This window comes from Haliotis asinina, chromosome 12, assembly GCF_037392515.1.
Source record: "Haliotis asinina isolate JCU_RB_2024 chromosome 12, JCU_Hal_asi_v2, whole genome shotgun sequence".
Classification (NCBI taxonomy): domain Eukaryota; kingdom Metazoa; phylum Mollusca; class Gastropoda; order Lepetellida; family Haliotidae; genus Haliotis; species Haliotis asinina.
Genome location: NC_090291.1, coordinates 3,358,018 through 3,379,432, shown reverse-complemented (window position 1 = coordinate 3,379,432; position 21,415 = coordinate 3,358,018).

Genomic DNA, 21,415 nt, shown 5'->3' with positions numbered 1-21,415 from the left:
TCGTAGGTGTGTTCAGTAGTGGAATCACATACAGAGTTGGACTAGCAGTGATTATCGTGTTATTACCGACTTATCCAGCTGTAGCATGCAAGTGCGTGCGTGCGTGTGTGTGTGTGTTTGTATGTGGATGGGTGTAGGTGCATGTGTGCGTGCATATTTAGACCAGCTGCATCTGTTTCAGCGAACACTTGAGACATGTTGATATCATTTACATTTGACACTTTCTAAAAGCAATTGTCTGTACCATCAAATGTCATCTTCTCTGCTTCGTGATTCCCTCCCTGCGCCGACTGTGCCAAGGCATCGTCATCTATTATTACTGTATCAGACCAAAAGACCCGATCATGTCTGTCACACAAAGATACTTATTATGTGTGTCAGACAGTCAGATCTCAAATTGCAAATTGTCTTTTTTATAAGATTCACTTCATTACTGCCAAACTAAAACATTAAACATTTAAAAATGTGAAGTGTGGTTCGTGTCCATTTCAGAAAAGGTTCAGCATCAGCAAAGCAAAATGTAATATTGATGATTTAGGCACCTCGGTGCACTATTCTTCTGAACTGTCTTGAATATGATCCTGCAGTCAGCAAGAGCTGTCTCGCTTTACAAAAGGACCGAAACATTGTTCCGTTGTTTTACTGAATTTCTTCTGTCTATGTTTGCTTTCATACAAAATGAGAGGTCATCGAGTGGTTTTGTTTTGCTTCTGAATCCCACGTTCGACAACATTCCCATTTGTCACATTCCCACAAACAGTGACTGGCCATTTGACCGACGTCCTACGCTGTCGATAATATTAACATTTTCTAGTCAATACAATCTTGACATGCTGCGCACCAGATCCATGTCGTTATGGTAATGGTGTCAGGGGACCATCTGTAACTGAGAACAGCTTGTGAGTTTACTCGAAATATACATGATTGAATCACAATATGTATGACCACATTTTACATGTTTGTATTTTTTACAAAAATAACAACTTAGAGTTACCTCCCTTGTTTCCAGTTCCTCGCTACGTACGCTACAACCGTTTTGAAAATAAATATTATGAAATATTCTAACAATAAAGACGGCAAAAAAGATGAATAATCTTCAACATTTTTACGGTAAAATTGGGCAACATATTTCTTTATGTTTCCTGCTTATTCGTGTCCCTCATTCCGTCTGAATCTGACAGGGGTAATGGAGGCGAAGAACGATTTGATATGCTACGAGGAGCGCTTACAATATTAAATCAAATATATTTTATATCAGTATTTATTAATCTTGGAGCAAAACCTTATCAGGAAATGCATGTCTACCCTTGATTGTGGCGATAATCTATTAACATTAAAAATATATATAAAAGCGAAGCGGGCGAAGTACCTTGCTAACGTTGCTTTGCTTGCATATAGGAAGACTGGTCATTTTCCTCTCTGGTGCGCAACACTTTTTGCGCTACAGTTTGCCAAAGTGTAACAGATATATGCAATTGAAGACGCGAGGCAAGAGCTTTGCACACTAAAGGGAAAATCATGACTTCTTTCTTTATATCACATGTACAATGTATCACATTTTACTGAATATTTATCGATCAGATGTGAATCGCTGTTCAGTGCCAACTTGCACTCGAACTCGGTGGGATATAACTGACATGGCGTGCGACATCTCCCTCCAATCAGTGTCAGCTTACAAACGTGTACAATGTATCACGTCCAGACCTTTGATCATGACACCCGGTGTCTAATGGTTAAATATCCATAATAACACAGTGTTTGCTAAATTTCAAAATCCTTTCACGTGCGTGAACGACACAACAAGTTCTGGTGATTAAACGTGAAGATGAAACGCTACCTCTGCATATAATCATTCACAAGAGGCAGGGGGTATTCAATTTGAAGATGGTATATCGGTGCATTCAGAGATGCCCAACCCCCTACAATGCATGGAATTACCTGCAGTTGTTACAGCGAACAATAGTGCACCGTATCGACCACGTCGTAATGTAACACACACCTTCGATGCCTTAATCACGTTTACACAATGATTACCCTCGACTGCAACTACGGTTCTAAACGGATTTACTTTTTTTGGTGCTGCGGAGTGATCTAATTCAGTGTTACTGAACAGCGTAATAATTGTTCAATTGTTCAGCTTCAGTTTTACACGTTTTTAAATATTCACGTCCGTGATGATTTTATGACTTTTTTGTTTCTGTATTACGTTGCATGAGTGCACATGTGCAGGTTAGAGCCCTCGAGACCACAAGTGTAAACTGCCGACCAAAGGGAAGCTGCATTGATGCTGGCTAGAAATGATGAAGTGACAAAGATAATATATTCGGTGATAGTGTATTTAATGTGTATTTTCATCATAATTGTCTCTATATTTTCTGTTACCATCAGTGTATGTTTTGTAGCTATGCACTCTTATGTCGAATTGTGGTGTGTTTGTGTAATAAGTGGAGAGATCCGGCTTGTGCGGAGTTATGCTGTGATGTCGCAAGCGCAACACACTGCATGCTGGGCACTTATTTGGGCACGTTTTGGCCTAGGGTTAGAGGTAGGGGTGTGGGTAGGGATGGGGATAGGGGTGTTGGTAGGGATGGAGTTCGGGGTATGGGTAGGGATGGAGGTAGGTGCGTGGGTAGGGATGGAGATCGGGGCGTGGGTAGGGATGGAGGTATGGGCGTGAGTAGGGATGGATGTAAGGGCGTGGGTAGGGATGGAAATACAGGGTGAGTAGGGATGGAGGTATGGGCGTGGGTGGGGATGGAGGTAGGGGCGTGGGTAGGGATCGAAATACGGTGTGAGTAGAGATGGGGGCAGGGGTGTTTTTAGGGGTGAACGTAAGAGTGTGTGTAGGAAGTTAGGTAGGCAGGTGAGGATTTAGGTAGGGAGGTGAGTCTAGGGAGGTGAGTTAGGGTTGAGGTAAGTAAAGGTTAAGGATGGAGGTAGAGCTGTGTGTGGGGAAGGGATGGAGTCAGGGTTAGAGAGAGAGGAAGAGAGGGAAGGGGAGTTGACGGGGAGACAGGGTTATGTACTACAGTCAATCTGTGCGTATCCGTGTCGACAACACGGCAACTAGCCTTTATATATACAGTCAACGTTTCCTGAAAGTTCGAGCACATACGACCATCGCCATCAACGAAGAATCTTCTCGGCCAGCCTCCCGGAAGTCAAGGAGGGGTAGGGTTAACTCTAAAGCACTTCCTTAAAGGCCTGAAGCCAGAATACTAAAAGTACCTATAATTTATGATACGAAATGTGACCCATAATAATTTTCACTTAAAACAATCCACGCTGCGACCAAATAATAATCATTACTTAATTAATAATACACAATTTACAGAAAACACACACTCGTAACAATATACCTTATTCAAAAGAAAATACGTAAGTTTATTAAGTTTACAACATGAAATAGAAATGTTCGAACGAATTGAAGCAAATTTGCATTAAATCGACCCTTGCGCCTTTCCCCGGATGAACATTATTTCAAACGAATCCCCGTATAGTTATTCCCTTGGAGCGCTCTTTACTAATATCCTACGCACAATTTGTGATTGAAACCAGTTCGGCGAATTTGTTCCAATATGCCAAGTGTTCATTTGCCAGGAAGTTCAAATCATAGATTTGAGGCAAGTCTTAAGGGATGATGAGTCTTTCATTGTCTCAACAGGGAGCTACAATGAGCATATATGCCTCCAATATATACAATATAGGCCAAAATATTGTCGAAAATGTATTATTATGCTTTTAAATATATTTCTAACATAGAGGCAAACGTTATCGAGATACGGATGTATTTTATTGGTTGTCATGTGAAAGAATTGGTGGATTTGAACCAGAGAAAGAGTTTCTTGAAATAGTCCTTGAATCGACGTTCTCGGAGATTGAATGATCTCGGGGAGTTTTGTCGACATCTACTTGATTGAATGGAAGGAAGGTACAAGGTGACACACTCACTGGCGACATGCTTCACATTTTGTCTTGTTCCCTCTTTGTCTCTGACGTGTGCTGTGCATAGACTGTCGGTTACCCCGTCCATGTCATTAATAGTTCATTACTGATTCTGATTGTTGCTGGTGGGAAACAATACTATTTACATTTGAGTGTATTTACTTACATACATGCTTTGTTTTTCTTTAGCGCTTCTGGGCCGCCGATCGTAAAATGTCGTCCTCGGTGTAAAGCCGTATGCATAATGTAAGGGGTATGCCAATTAAACAGCAAATAGCGTGAATACGTGCACGAGAAGAGGTATTCTGTGTTTTATCTTGGTCGAAATCATTACTGTATGGCAGTCCCTCAATTTGAGATCGGCGGTTGAAACATTTATACAGCTTTTAGCAAAATCAAACTGGAGCACTATATCAGCCAAACTACAGAGACAACACTCCGTACATGTCATTGAAGCGGTTGACAGATTTATCGATTTAGCTGTGGCTGTACGGATGTATTATTTTATCTTATATAGCACAGCTTACGAGTTTAGTTAAGCTGTGCTGTAGGAGGAAGGACAGATCAGTGAAGGCTCGTGTGTCCGTCTTTTAATCACCACCGCGTATTTCATCACCTTCAGGTAGGAAACAATTCACTGTGTATCACCGAGAATCGTGAGTTCGAAAGCAGGTTCGCAGCGTATCGGTTTCTCTGCACCATTAATGTAATCAAGGACCTTCCTCCCGTATGTAAATGATATGGCAAAATGAAGGTCTTAAAACTGAGAGACTGAGTGACCGCCCCACCCACCTACATTCAAACCGGGCTTGGCCTTGCGCTCACCCGAAAGAATGCAATATTCACTATTTCTTTACCTTTCCGCTGTATAATTACTTACGGTTTTCAATGTAGTTTCATCAATACGATGGATACAACAGACATTTGGTTTTATATGGTAATTTTGATACAGACTCTGAAACTAACAAACGGTTTATCTCCTCTGTTCATCCATTTATGCAGTTTTCCAAAAACATTTAACATGACAGATGAAATTATTCATGAAGGTCAGCAATTAAATACCCTATTTTATTCAAAGAGCGAACATGCTGTGCCAGTGCATTCTCTTACTTTATTGGCAATTGATTACTTGTAAACAGCTTCGGCAAATATGAACATGTTCTGGAGAGGCATTTATATAAGCCCAGTTAACTTGTTTGCCAATCCTTTTTCGTTCTCTTGAAATATGATTTGTTTAAAACCAATATGATGTCTATTACCTGTGGTATTAAAACACATTTGATGTATTTGAATCTGTATCCCTACATTGCCTATGCGAGGAAGATCGGAAACTTTACAGAGGAAAATAAGTATAAACAGTTTCTACACATGCTTGTGTGTATTTCTTATTCAACAATGAAGTTTCGTTCGTTTCCTTAAAACAGCGTCGGTCCACATTTTTTCTCGGGCAGTTAAAATACATTAATATTGTACATGCAACACAGTGGTCACTGCTCCCTTGCTGTAAGCCGTGTTTGGTGCTATAAACCTACAAATGTCATCATTCACATGATATAACTTATAATTAGTGGTAACACACCACTCAGACTAACCGACAAAGGTTCCTATTTGGCATTTCTCCTGTCTGGAGTAAGTGCTCAGCATTGTTAATTAAAGTCTGACGTGACAAATGTATTACATGTTATATAATATAAGCGGGAAAATGCAACGAGACATATTATCAGCTAAGTTACAAAAACAAACATCGATCAAAGGATTGACCGGTAACAAGCTACCTGATGTATGACTTTTGTCTTGGACAACGGTTTTGTCAAGATTTAGTGTTTATGCCTGTAGATTTACTCATCTATACTGAATATACACCCAGTCGTGTCTCTGTAAAAACAACGTCCTTCCTTTGGAGGACTAACCGCCAATAAGTATTTCTCATTGTTGGCTAACTAAATTGCCTTTGTTAATAATGGCGGACAGGTGTGTTATCTTTTGTGATTAATGAGACTACACACCAATGTGAAATACCTAAACGATATCTCACTTTTTCGCATATTAAACTGTCAAAATACACAAGACATTGGGTTATTATTCTTAACTTGCTACAGATGAATGGCATATCGTTGCTTTATGTGGATATTGATGGATCACTAATGTGTTGAATGTCTTAGTGAAGAGCGTCATAATTGAGCAGGGACAGGGAAACAAAGCTTTTGATTCCGTTTTCAGATAATATTAGACTGAAATAATATTACCCACTAACCAAACTCCAAACCTCCAAAACGAATAAAGCAGACTATTACAAACACGACGAAACAGAAACTAAACTGTGACAAGGGACAAGTGACAAGTTTATTTTTATTTGGGACCACGTGACCAATAGTGCTAGTGTATAAACAACTGCACACAGTGCACATACCAGTATGTGATTCATTTACAACGAGATCAAATTGACAGAAATTAAGTTTTGTGTCCGTGGATGCTAATAACTGACACATTTGCAAGCGATCGTGTTCTGATAATATTTAGGTACCCATATTACTGGTACATCAACAACTGCGCACAGTGCACATACCGGTGTATCATTTATTTATAACGATATCAAACGGGCAAGTTTCTTTTCAAATACGGCAGAGATTTAACAGGTTTTGTGTCAATAGATCCTAATAATTGATACATTTTTAAAATGAAGGGATTCCGATAATAATATTCAGGTGACTCATATCACTAGTACATAAACTATTCCGGTGTATCATTCGTTTATAACAATATCAAATTGGCAAGTTTCTTTTCAAATACAATGACAGAGATTTAATAAGTTTTGTTGCAGTGGATGCTAGTAATTGATACATTTTGTTGGAAGCGGTTTAGGTAAAAGCACTTCTTGCTTGTCTTATAATAAAGACACATGAATAGGAAGTGATGTTCGTCATCAATACAACCAAGGAAACATTTTGTACATGAGGGTTATCATGGGATTTGGATATTTCTAATTGAACTTTCAATTTCGGAGATGCACAGCGAAACTTACAATATACCCTCAACAGGTCCTTTTCGGGAAACAATTCCAGAAAATAATTCCCAACATCCAAAACAGATTTAAAACCAGTATAATGTGTACACTACTAACATCACAGAATGATGTTCCTGTGATCGCTGAACACAAATACAAACCTAACCTAATACTATAGCCACGTTTAAGCCCAGTGAATAACATATATCTTATCAAACTGGGCCCTCTAATTCGCGTATAATTCCACAAAACCAACTAGTGCAAACTGAAGATAACAACATAATGAGGAAATACCAAACAAAAACTAACAATAGTTCGGCGAAGAAGAAAAAAATGAAATGTTAATTTATGTCATTAAAATACAAAACCAAAACATAGAAATAACAAAACAATGACCAGTTCGTAGTTCCTCTATGACCACTGATTACACGATGCCATTTAGAAAGTGGTCAAATTCAACATGTGTCATATTTGGGATTTCACTTTCTTAGTAGAGTACAGATTGGTTGAGTCCCATCCGGGATTCCAAATGGAAGTGGAAGTCGCGGTGGCTGAGCGGGCGAGTTCGAATCCCGGATTTGACTCAACCAAAAAAGCACTAGAATCTGTACTCTACTAAGAAAGTGAAATCCCAAATATGACATATGTTCCATGACCACTTCTGGTAAATTTCCAAATTCAAAACCTATAGAATTTTCAGCATGCAACTGTGGGATTTTCATCGGTGCATTTTCATCAGATTCAACTGAAACTTGGTCCTGCGGTACACGCATGGTATACGCGCTATGTACACCAGGTGCACACCTGTTGCACACCCGTGTCCGTGTCACACGCGTTCTGAACGCGTTCAAGGGGAATGAACTTGTAGGCAGTGGTGTACCCATCCACCTACTTACCCAATTTCCACTCACTCACTCACTAACTCACGTCTTTTTCACTTTGGCTGATACTTAGACTCAAAAGAGGCTGATATTGTAAAGTGAGCCTCGTGGGTATGAGTATGTGTAATTCGGGTTGTGCTTCGTGGAACATCGTTTTCCTTTCTTTTCGTCTACCTATCAACCCGTGAAGGTCCCAGGGTAGAATAGGCCTTCAGCAACCCATGCTTGCCATAAAAAGCGACTCAGCTTGTCGTAAGAGGCGACTAACGGGATCGGGTGGTCAGACTCGCTGACTTGGTTGACGCATGTCATCGGTTCCCGATTGCGCAGATCGATGCTCATGTTGTTGATCACTGGATTGTCTGGTCCAGACTCGATTATTTACAGACCGCCGCCATATAGCTGTAATATTGCTGAGTGCGGCGTAAAACTCAACTCACTCACTCACTCGTCTACCTATCTAAAATAGACATATATTCACATTGATACACTCATGGAGAGACAGTTACTTCACATTCAGATTGCTGCGAATATCTGAAGACTGAGAGACTTGTTCTGACACATTTATACTTGATTGCTATAAGTGCAGAGGTGCGTCTTCTTCGGAAGCGAAAAACAAAACTAGATTATTTGGTTGGAATCCCAGCTGACCAGTATTTTGTGACGGTGTGTTAACATAGCTTCCATGCTCGTAAGCATCCCCGAACTAGTAAACGTCTCACACCTGTGTCACTTTCGGTGGTGAAAGGGGCCGTGGGGTTAAAACTTTCGCTCGTCACGCCGAAGATCTGGGTTCGCTTCTCCACATGGGCACGGCGTACAAAGCCCATTTCTGGTATCTGCTTCGTGATGTTACAGGAGTATTGCTGAAAACGTCTACACCACACTCACTCAATCACGAGTGAAATAAATGATAAAAATGATAATCAAATTAATACGATGATGTGGAACGGCAATCTGGGGTGTTTGTATGTCGACACTTAAAGCCCTGTGGAGATACTGAGGCATCTCAAGGTTGTCTCTATCTTTCTCAGAAAGGACAGAAGGCACAGAACAGATTCTTGATCTTTAAAGGCCTTCCAGTACTGCGACAGTCAATAAACTAAATACACTGGACAAAACAAGAAACGCAAAGGGGTAAAATTAAGGTATGCTGATGCTTAAATCAAAATGGGTTTACTCAATACATATTGATTGCACAAGTATATGATTTCACAGGAATATAGCAACATGTATCCCGATCCATGCAGAGTAATTACAGGTTTCAACGTTGGTGTCCGCCACGTCGTATCAAAGTCCCCATGCCCCCACAGCAGCAGCCATATCTCTGCATCTTCTGGGTATCAATGTCCTGTTTCGACGCTGTGGAATTCCCCATCCTTCATCAAATGCTCGACATAACTGTTGAAGTGTCTGAGCTTGCGGCCGTCGTGGTTGGACGTCTCTTGAGTTAGTCCCATAAATTTTCGATAGGGTAAAGATCAGGTGATTTTGAGGGAGCACGTTCACGTTGTTGTCAGCAAGAAAACTCTCTGTAGCACCATTGTCTTGTTGGAATGTCTCACGTCGGGCGTTGATAGAAGGAGTGAGTGAGTGATTTAGTTTATTTTTACGAAGCACTCAGCAATATTCCAGCTATATGGCGGCGGTCTGTAAATAATCGAGTCTGGACCAGACAATCCAGTGATCAACAACATGCGCCTCGACCTGCGCAATTGGGAACTCATGATATGCGTCAACCAAGTCAGCAAGTCTGACCACCCGATCCCGTTAGTCGCCTCTTAAGACAAGAATGGGTTGTTGGAGATAAGTGTGGTTGTCTCGTTTGGATAAATATCCGAGTTCCATCAAAGTCGGCTAAATGTCGGAAGAATTTCTAAAGTAAAGCAGGTGTTTCTCTTCTTCCGTGGTATATTGCGTCCTCAAGAGAACCACTTCTGCTTTATTGGGATTGACTGTATGCTAATATTACTGTTCCAGAACATGGATACGCACATCTACCGTGGACACAACCAGTAGCCAGAAATCCAACAATCTGAAAACAGGTACGTCATCATAACATTAGAAACAGTTTGCTTTACACACTGCTACATGAAACTGAATTGTGACCAAACATTGTTTGATATATCCTTTGTACTTCCCTTGTTTACTGACATGTGTATTCAAGTGAAGCATGTATGTAAGTTTCAGTTGCTAAATGTTTGCTCTTGTAGAACACAACGCTACAACGTGACACACATTGGAGGTTTTCGTGGTACAGATCTAGTATTTGAACAAGCGAATGTTGACAATGCTAAGTTGTACGAATGTTGTCGCATTTAATACATACCCTGACAAGATGTTTTTTATCTTTACATTTATTTTCATGTCGGTATTTGAAAGTTGATCACATGCTGTTTGGAGCTTGTATTTAAAGCATTCGCTCGTCTCCCCGAAGAAACGGGTTCGGATTCCTACATGGCTACAGTGTGTGGAGCTCATTTCTGGGTTCCCCGCCTTGATATTGCTTGAATACTGCTTAAAAGATGCGCCAAACTAAACTCACCAACTTACTGTTTTTTAATAGTTTTGCAGTGGGGTAAAACAGGTCAGAGAAAAATCTGAGTGGACGTCTTCATGCTTTATTACAGAGGTTTATGAAATGTAACTTTGGGAACGTGTCAACATGTATAAAGCGTAACACTAGAAACGTGTCGATGTTCAGGAGATGTAACACTGGACACGTGCCGAGGTGTATCTGACGTAAATCTGGATCCGTATAGAGGTGTATGCGGCTTAACACAGGATACGTGTCACGGTTTTTAGGGTGTAACACTGGGTATGCGTCAAGGTTTATAGGGCGTAACACTGGGTACATGTCACGGTTTATAGGGTGTAACACTGGGTATGTGTCATGGTTTATGGGATGTAACACTGGGTACGTGTCACGGTTTATAGGGTGTAACACTGGGTATGTGTCATGGTTTATAGTGTGTAACACTGGATACGTGTCACGGTTGACAGGATGTAACACTGCGTACGTGTCACGGTTTATAGGGCGTAACACTGGGTACGTGCCACGGTTTATGGGATGTAACACTGGTTACGTGTCAAGGTCTATAGGGTGTAACACTGGATACGTGTCACGGTTGATAGGATGTAACACTGGGTACGTGTCAAGGTTTATAGGGTGTAACGCTGGGTACGTGTCACGTTTTACAGGGTGAAACACTGGGTACGTGCCACGGTTTATAGGGTGTATCACCGGATACGTGTCTCGGTTTATAGTAACACTGGATACGTGTCACGGTTTATAGGGCGTAACACTGGGTACGTGTCATGGTTTATAGGGTGAAACACTGGATGCGTGTCAAGGTTTATAGGGTGTAACACTGGTTACGTGTCAAGGTTTATAGGGTGCAACACTGGGTACGTGTCACGGTTTATGGGGCGTAACACTGGGTACGAACCACGGTTTATGGGATGTAACACTGGTTACGTGTCAAGTTTTATAGGGTGTAACGCTGGGTACGTGCCACGCTTTATAAGGTGTAACACTGGGTACGTGTCAAGGTTTATAGGGTGAAACACTGGGTACGTGCCACGGTTTATAGGGTGTAACACCGGATACGTGTCTCGATTTATAGTGTGTAACACTGGATACGTGTCACGGTTTATAGGGTGAAACACTGAAGACGTGTCAAGGTTTATGGGATGTAACACTGGACATGCGTCAAGGTGTGTGAGTGTAACATTGTACATGTGTCGAAGTGTATGAGTGCAACACTGCTGGACACGTGCCAAGGTGCATGGGATGTAACACAAGACACGTGCCATGGTGCATGGGATGTAACACAAGACACGTGCCAAGGTGCATGGGATGTAACACAGGAAATGTGTCGAACTGTATGGGATGTAACACTGGAGACGTGTCGAGGTGTATGGGGCGCAACACTGGACACGAGGCAGTGTACATGGAGCGCAACACTGGACACGTGTCGAGGTGTATGGGGTGCAGTACTGGACAGGTGTCGAGGTGTATGGAGTGAACACTGGACACGAGGCAGGGTGTATGGGCGTAGTAATGCAGCACACATATGGGTTTAAAATAACATGTCAAAGGGAACCAAATGGACGCAAGCCAATATATCGGGAATAAGGCTATTCATGACGGTTATGAAAGAATGAAGAGTATATTACGCATGACGACTAAGGGGTGCACCATCTCAGATGTATCAAGTTTAATAGGTGCAGCAATGCGCATACATATTCACAGATATACCAGTGGAACCTATTAAGCCGCTTGTGTAAGAATGGTGCAATAGCTGACCAGAGAAGAATGCTGTGTTGAAATGACAACGTGTTAAGTTGAATAGGTTTAACAATCGACCCTTTAAACACGTGTTTGTTGTCATAAAGATATTCTAAGGTGTATGAGCGTCACTTGTAGACAGAGTGTTTTGATGAGCAGAATGTGATTGTTGAATACTGTCACCAAGAAAAGAGCAAATGATTTTATTGTGGGTGGTTGACTTATTAACAAATAATGTAGTTCATTATCTGTTCGACGTATATGTCCTGAGCTGTTACTTAGTCTAATTGAGGAACTGCTGTTTCTTAGAACAACAGAACCGCTATAGCTGTCCAGAGCAATTAACTAATTGCCAGAAACACATACACATCACCTTGATTCGAATTCTGGACAGGTTCTTTGCCTTACATCTTGCTGGAAAAGTACGCAAACAATCACTATACAAAGTACACGTGGTCCACCTTCGGTGTCTCGGGATCGCTGCAGAAAACGTACAGCAGCACGTGAGCATTGATCCATGAAAGAAAGGTTGGATATATTAACAGTGGGTGATATCATCGAACAGCTTCAATCATATGTACTTTCGACTTGTATTCAAACGTATATGCAAGATTCGTTTATTTGCTTTAAACTGTATCGTTGTTTCAAAGACAAATGAATGATGTTAATACTCCCTTCCAGAATGAGTCGGATTGGTGTTGGATTGAAAATTTCTGGAGATTCTTGAAAATTCGAAGTGAATTCCAAAAAAATTCTTTATGCATTCTGCATGCATTCAAGCTAGTTGGGTCAGTTCATGTAACATGGCTGATTGTTTTTAACATGTTTCAGGTACATTCGAAGTGGAAAAATATCGAACGGCATTTGAGGTGCATTAATTCTGCATTCTAAGTATTCTTACAGAAATCTAAGTATTCTTACTGCATTCGAAGTATTCTGAACGTATTCGAGGGAGAAAAGAAAAGACAAGCCACTTCAAAACCTGCCAGGATGTCTCGAATACGCCTCGAATGAGTCGGAATGTATGTCGACTGCTGAGGACTTCAGGTGGAATATTCTTCAAATGTTGTGGAATGTTTCAACTGAAGTTGGAATACAGCTGCAATATACCCCGAATACAGGCAGAACGTCGCGCATGCGCTTCAAATGAACCTTGACGTCACCAGACCACCATCGAATCGCATAAAAACGTGACCACCTGTCACAGAAACATCAGATAGCATTTGGGACCGGCATTCTGAAAAAATAGCTTGAAAAAATGTTCACTTTGCCATTCTCTCCCGAATACGGATCAAATGTTAAAAATATTTTTTCTGGCTGATTTTCCTTGATTCCTGTCAATTCGAAATATGTGCGAGGGGTTCTTAAAGTTGCCCCTTCACGAACGTATTTTGATAAGACCTAAATATCGAATGTACAATTCTGATTCAACAGACATACTGTGGGATAAAAGATACTTTACCTCATAGTTGATATCATACGCCACAAAATAGTCAATGTGTTCCTTGAAAACACACACCTGTATTAGCACCACATATCACAACATAACTGTATTAACAGTACTGCATACATCACAGCACAGTTGTATTACGGTCTTACATCACAACGCACCTGTATTAACTGCACGCCTGTATTGGCGTCTTTCACCACAGCACACCTGTATTGGCGTCTTACACAACAACGTACCTGTATTAACTGCACGCATCACAACACTCCTAATTTAACTGCATATATAACAACACATTTGTATTAACATGATACATCACAGCGCACCTGTATTAACGTCACACATCAAAACACACCTGTATTAACTTCACACATCACAACACACATGTATTAAAGTCACACATCACAACACACCTGTATTAACGTCACACATCACAACACACCTGTATTAAAGTCACACATCACAACAGACCTGTATTAAAGTCACACATCACACCACACCAGTATTAAAGTCACACATCACAACACACCTGTATTAACGTCACGTTAATGATACATATGTTTTCAATCAACATAGCCCAGCAAGATAGATACACAAAAATACAACATGTTGTTTTCTCCATTAGATTTAATATTCATCAAATTAATTTGCGTTACTCTGTCAAGCTGTCTATGTATCTCTTCATTCAATCAGCAGCATCAGGGTGAAATATCGAGTGGAATAAAGTAAAGTGGATTAAAGGCCGGCCTTATAAAGCACGACTGTTCGTTTATCAGGACACATATCAGAGCGTTAATCTAGTCATTATGCCACACATTGGAGAGTTGAATGACGACTGACTGGTCAAGTCATGACCTCTATTAGTTCTCAAAGACGATGTGATGGATGTATGAGGCGACAGTATTTCATCTAAATTTCTGAATTAATTTCCGCCTTGCTTCGAGAACAAAGCAGGAGAATAACTAGCCTAGTTGGCATGCGCAGACATTACCGAATGCAGTATTGCCGGGATGGTGTAAAGCTGAACGTGCATGTAAGTAGTTCATTTTATACTGATATTATATATCAATAGCTTAAAAATTCATTTCACAATCTTCTGTAAACATTTATCAAAACTTTGCAACGATTTAGCAAATTTATGATAATCTCAAAATGTATGATATTTCAAATTTTGAAATATGGTATATGAAGATATACATTTTGATGTGACATGACGAGACATGATGTGGGGTCCTTTCTGGTTTAATGATTGATGAAGGCTCAGTTAGTCCATGCCTGAAGCATACACCTTCAACATGTAACCAACTATCACCACATTTTCCACTTGCTATTATCTATTCATCTAGTCTCAGTGTCGGTTTACCACAACACATGTAACTGTGTACAGAGTCATGGCTGATGTGGTTTGTGACGAAGGCGCTGGAGGAGAAGTACCTTCGTCTTCAAGGTGACTGTTTGCCAATCGCATTGCGAAGGATTGGGGGAACATGTTCACCTTCAACATAATCGTACGCTTTTAGAGACGTGTACACCCTCAAACTGTCAATGGTGAATTGTCCTGGCTTATCCAGACTGATGGAATTAAACGTCTGTAATTGTTATGGCCTACCACGAAGACGGGTCGTCAAAAAAGCCGCTCGCCAAACAATAGGGATCTATCTGGCAAACTGCTCGTGTTCTATATATAACTGTATTTCATCTTTTAAACATCGCTCGAGATCTTCAACATATACCTTGAGCATATAACCTCACCATTTTCACTTTAACGCTGCATCGTTGTTGATAGTCACTGGTGGTTTCTCGTGACGTCACGTTGGGCACGTAGTGTTGTGAGAAACCTTGAGGACAGGATGCAGAAAGCTTGGGGACACAATATCCTCGACATGTTTAAACCCCAGAACACGCTCCTTGTCAAATGCATCAATGTGTTCGTACTACGGATCTGTACACACTGTCCCCGACGAGCTCCAACAACCGGTACTTGTTTTGTCCTTATAATGATGCGATTAAGGCAGGGAAACATTAAGCACCATCTTTAGACCTCTATATAGATAACGTATCAGGTTAGACCTTCCGTTCTTGGGTAGAGGCCCTTCAAAACAGAGAGGAGTCCGGCTGGTATCAGAACGAAAGGCACCACTTTTATGGTGCACTTGTTTCTGGAAGAAGCGTTATACTGAGATATATTCCAGCCCCCTCAGTTGAAGGTATATAAGTATGCAGTACCCTACTCATCCGATTCTAGAATTCCGATCAAAATTTAGCCATGAATGTTTCTGAGTTGTATTCCTTAGAGAATTTGAAAGTGAGCTGGTATACACAGCAATCCGTCTTTACATACTTCATACATACATATATACCTTCAGCTGAGGCGTTGGAATATATATTATTTGAACTTCAACAAATGTGGCCTCGTAATACCATGCTCACTATCAACCAACATTTAGCCTAAAAAGTTGGATAAAGTATGAATGGTAAAATATTTATACAAGAAATAGGCATCCCCATGGGTTGTAATTCCGCTCCCCTCAGAACAGGTCTGTCTGTGTATACTTTATTCATGATTCAGAATTTCTGATCCAGTTGACAAAATCAAAACTAGGTAACTCGGAACACCATGTTTCGGGGATCGTAAACTTCGTTAATGAATGCAACGGTTCGTTCATCACTTGTTTGATAGCGATGTTAGAGTCGACACCGAAATGTCGCATTCACTGCAATAGAGAAGTTGACTATTTGTAGGTTTTCGTTTATCATTACAACCTCTAGAGTGCCTCACAAACAAGTAACATAACTCTTGTTGGTTTCCAGCATCTAGTATTCCTGACGGGGCCAGACAGAGGTATATGTATGACCAGTGCCTCAACACAGAAAATGGAATTCAACCCCACATGAGGGGCAACTCGACACTTGTAAAGTTGTAGTCATCCCTGTTGTCATTCAGCCTTGTCCCTCTGAATATTTGTGGATAGATATAAGTATATGGAGCAGTTTGACTTGTTGGATTTTGTGTGTGTGTGTCTCACGAAGTATTATACCTCCTCTGAGAATATCAATTAATCTCGCCTTTGATTATTATCGCAATCGTTAGAATCGTCTACATCTACTCGACTTCATTGTGTCATATTAAATCAGCTGCTGCAGTTTAATAGTCCTGCACTCTCTCAACTCTCTGATCAGCGTGCGATGACCCAAACGCAACTGGAGCTATTTAATTATGCTTACATTCTTCGGTCGCTTGGAACGCCGTTGATTCGGGTAGGTGTCGTGCGTGCCTCGGGAATTGTAGCGAAGGCTGATGCTGCTGGTTGTTATACATTTAAACAGTTGAAAGAGAAATATTGCTTAGAATTGATTTCATCAATACAGGTGCACCGAGGTATGTCACTCTGTGCTACATAGTCAAGCTGTCCTTCTATTGATGATCATTTTCGATCCAACATCAAACTGATCGATGAGGCATTTAAGGCTATGGGGTATATCCACGCAGAATGATATAAAATAAAAGATTCCCACTGCACATCAGCAGATCACCCCCATCATATTATGAAATTGTTATGAGTATGATGCAAATCATATGAGTACTGACGAACTATATAGATTCATTTGTAGAGCACTGACTGGGTGATAAGTACAAAAGGCCTCGGGAACAAAATGCATGCTTCAACAAATCACTGCTGATAGCTGTGAGGTGAATTTGGGCTATCGTCTCATGGATTGGTAAGAATTGTTTTACGACACTTATGTGGCACTAATGTGAGTCGATCCCTCTGTGTTTTATCCTATTAATATCGTGGCAGGGTAACACGAAGTATCATCATTTAGCTTCCTTTGGTTTGGTTTGACACAGCCGGATCGAACCACCACCTTCCGCTCTCCTGTCGAACGGTCTATTCACTACATCAAAGATGGGGTCCTTCTGTTATCCACACTCTATAAATGTGAACTCTCGCGTCCAGTCCGAGACAGGTAACATCGTACTATCCCCCGTTGTGTTATCCTCACAAGTTTCAGATTACAGAAGTAAACACGATTGAATGCGACATCCACTCGACGCTGTGGGACCACTTGTCATTAATGAAAGGTCGATGTTTTAATCAGGCAATTGACTTGCTTTCCACGATGCTCTTCATGAGGGAACATTCCTCTTTCTTTAAAAGAATTTTTAATGAATCATCAGGTACGGTTTAGGGTCCACTGACGTCGAATGCTTCCTTTAAACTACAGTTGTTTTGCCCGGTATAAAGCATGTCCCAGTACCTGGTGAACTGAGACATTTGATTAAGCTGTATACATCTATGATGGACAATCCCCATGGTGGACATCGTCGCGAACATTGTCAGTGTATTTTGTAACGGGCCCAACTGAACATGACCTTATGGATACAGGTCATTCACCTATAACCATAAGGAGAATTAACGTTGATAGACAAACAGCCATGATAGATTATTAATGGCTGTCTTCTGTACATTCAAAACAGTTTTATACAAAAGAAAATCGAAAGAAAGTACGGAACCATTTAATAGAATTAAGAGAGAAACGTCTTTTCTAAAAATTCACATACCTATGTACGATGTATGTTTAACGCTTTCCAAGATTATGATTCAAAAGCAGACTTTAAAACAAAGTTTTAAGTATACATACGCTTGACTAGACCTACTAAAAGGTGAACGAATTGTGGCGTGTTGTTATTGTGTTTTGAACTGAACGTACCCAGAGTCTTCTAGAGACCTCTCATCAGGTTAATACGTTGTTGTCCCCGTTCATCACTGAAATGATTAGCACGTACAATATAGACACACTTAATGGACAGCAGGAGCATGATGCTGATCCCTTGAAGATTTAACGTTTGTTTTGTGATGGAGGATGTGTGTGTACTGAACAACAACGCAGTAACCATAACTGACTGGGCAGCATACTGATAAAAACCGTGAGAGAACAGGGGTGAAGAACAGAGCCGTGCAAAGCAAAGGTGTGGTGAAAAAGGGGATCATTAGGGGTAGTTTTTTTTCTTACTGATCAGTGATAGTGAAAGCTCTAATCCCTAAACAGATACACATACAGTCAAACCTGCCTCCTCGTGTAGCACACATGGGGCAGCGTAGCTCTGATCCCTAAACAGATATACAGTCAAACCTGCCTCCTCGTCTAGCACACATGAGGTAACGTAGCTCTAATACCTAAACAGATATACATACAGTCAAACCTGCTTCCTCGTGTAGCACACATGAGGCAACGTAGCTCTAATCCCTAAACAGATATACATGCAGTCAAACCTGCTTCCTCGTGTAGCACACATGAGGCAACGTAGCTCTAATCCCTAAAACTATATAAATTCTTAAAATCTAGGCATGACAGTCACTAACTGGAACGGACCATATTAAACGTCGAAGATACGGTCTTCTGAAGGATCATTCCATTGATCTCAGTTTAGCTTTAGCTCTGTCTCACTACAGTTTAATATCCTGGAAACAGTAAATAGCGTCATTGTCTATGAATGTATTATTGATGTGTTATGTCAATAACATATTAAGCTTCATAAACAGAAATGTGGCTTTCTTTACATGTGCTATGATGGAAGGCGGGTTATTGATTACTACATATTTGCATTTTCGAAGTTCATGTAAACAGTATGAACAAGTATAGATTTCTTTTTCATTGCGATGATATCTCTGTAGCTTTGTACAAGTCTTCTATCGTTTACATTACAAGTGTATTGTATTTCTGGTATTTGGTAAGCACACAGCGCGTGTACAGAGAACAACTAACTATGAACGCTGACAACACGAGAATATACAACTGTGTACTGGACAAATCGCTAACTGTGGATTTAGATAAACCACTATTTAGTAATCTAGTGTTCAAATGATATCGTTTGCCTTATTAAAGTATTTTCGCAGCAAAACCACTGCTACTGCTAACCGTGCTTTTGGAAATCAGGAGGAGTCTCACTGGGACCCTGGTAGCAGCTTAGCATGTAGTTATCCCGATGTAGTCGCTGAAAATTATATAATTTGACATCCGGGTGGTGGGGAGGTAGCCTAGTTGTTGAGGCGTTTGCTCGAACATGTCCAACAGAAAGTACTAGAATTTGTACTTTCCGAAGAAAGTATAATCCCAAACTTAACACATGCTTCATATCGAATTTCCCTCATTGATGTAGGTGCAATAATGCTAAGTGTATAGTCAAACCATAGTCATTCACTCATGCTATCCAAGTACTGCGGGGCATGTGGGCTTGGTTCATAGATGTCCTCCTGTTGTTCACGGTGGAACTGTTGTGTGTGAGGACCTCTGAAGCATCCTCATGTTGGTCTTTGGAAGATCACAGTCCATACAAACAGCAGCAGTTTCTTTCACATATGCCTCCATTTACGATTTAGTTTGGGTAGATATTCCCATCTATACTGTGGATGTGAGTCTCATTTGGTGACTTCGTGACGATCCAGATACATGTTGTTAACGGATCGGGTGGTCATCTCGCTTGCTTGCTTGGGCCGATCTATCGAACGGATATCTGTCCCCATTTACGCAGATCGATGCTTAAGCTGTCAACCACTGGATTTGTTTTTCCTGACTCGATTATTTACAGGCAGCTGCCATTTAGTGGGAATATTGGAATAAAATTCATTCACTCGGCTGGTGATGGAATTATCGGCAGTGATGATGATTGTGGAAACATTCCGTTTGGATAGACAAAAAAGCAAAATTTGGAACTCCAACAAAATGAAAATACGTTTATACATGTTATCTGTTCCTTCGAGTGGAATGAGTGTGAAAATGTTCGATTTCCCATAATCAACCAAATCTGAAAATTCTTGATATTTATCGACTTGATAGAGACAAAAAGTTGGCACTACTTTTCCGTGACACATTTTCTTATAAGAGCCCGAACGTCTAATATACCACAATCAGTCGATTGCTACATTAAATCGTCGTCCGTTGTCATATCTTTCATATGAAAATAGATGCTGGCGAAGCGGGGACGTGTATTTACGAGTGACCTCGGGAGATCAATATGGATCATCACAGCCGCTACATGCGCCCGTACACTTATATGCAGTAATTATTCCCTGTCATGCACAGAGGTGACAAACTTTGTATTCTTTATCACGCCAACTTGTTTTCGTAGAACAATATAACCCAGAAAAAGCATGGGTGCTGGTATGAACAAACATTCAGTTCTGACTGTAAATTATTAATGGTGCTGTGTACCATACCGCACGGGTTGGATGTACCACGACATAATTACCTGTCACAATTTAATGATCAACGTGTGCATTGTGAACCTGTGACAGCCATGTCAAGCGCTGTGTGAGCTACAATGACTGATCAGCTTTAATCGTAGGATTGGCTGATCAGAATGCAGACAATAGGTTCTCCTCGTAGGATCAGTCGTTCACACATACAAATGAAAAGTGCTACAAATACTGAGTGAAATTGTCTTTCCTTGGGCGTGACAGGATCTTGTAAGTCACGGAACTACATTACGTGTTTGTTCAGTTTGTAAGCATTGTTCAGTAATACTCTAGAGACACTAGTTGCTATTACGTTGTTAAAGTGAATAAAATAGTTTCTTCTAATGTATGACGAGATCATAGTATAATGTTCTTTTCCAGTGAAAGTCCGATATGAACTGTTATAAACATGAGTAGTCAGAACAAGGATCCTTGAATTCTGTTTAAAGCTTGTTGTTGGTGATATTTATTGGGAACACAATCTAAAAGGTTAAATAATATGTGTTTTAGTTTGTATTTTACAATCATATTAATCGCATATTTTGTTTTCTATCTGATCATTTCTCGTGTAACAGCTGAGTGCATATGTATGAGCATGGGTGCGTGCGT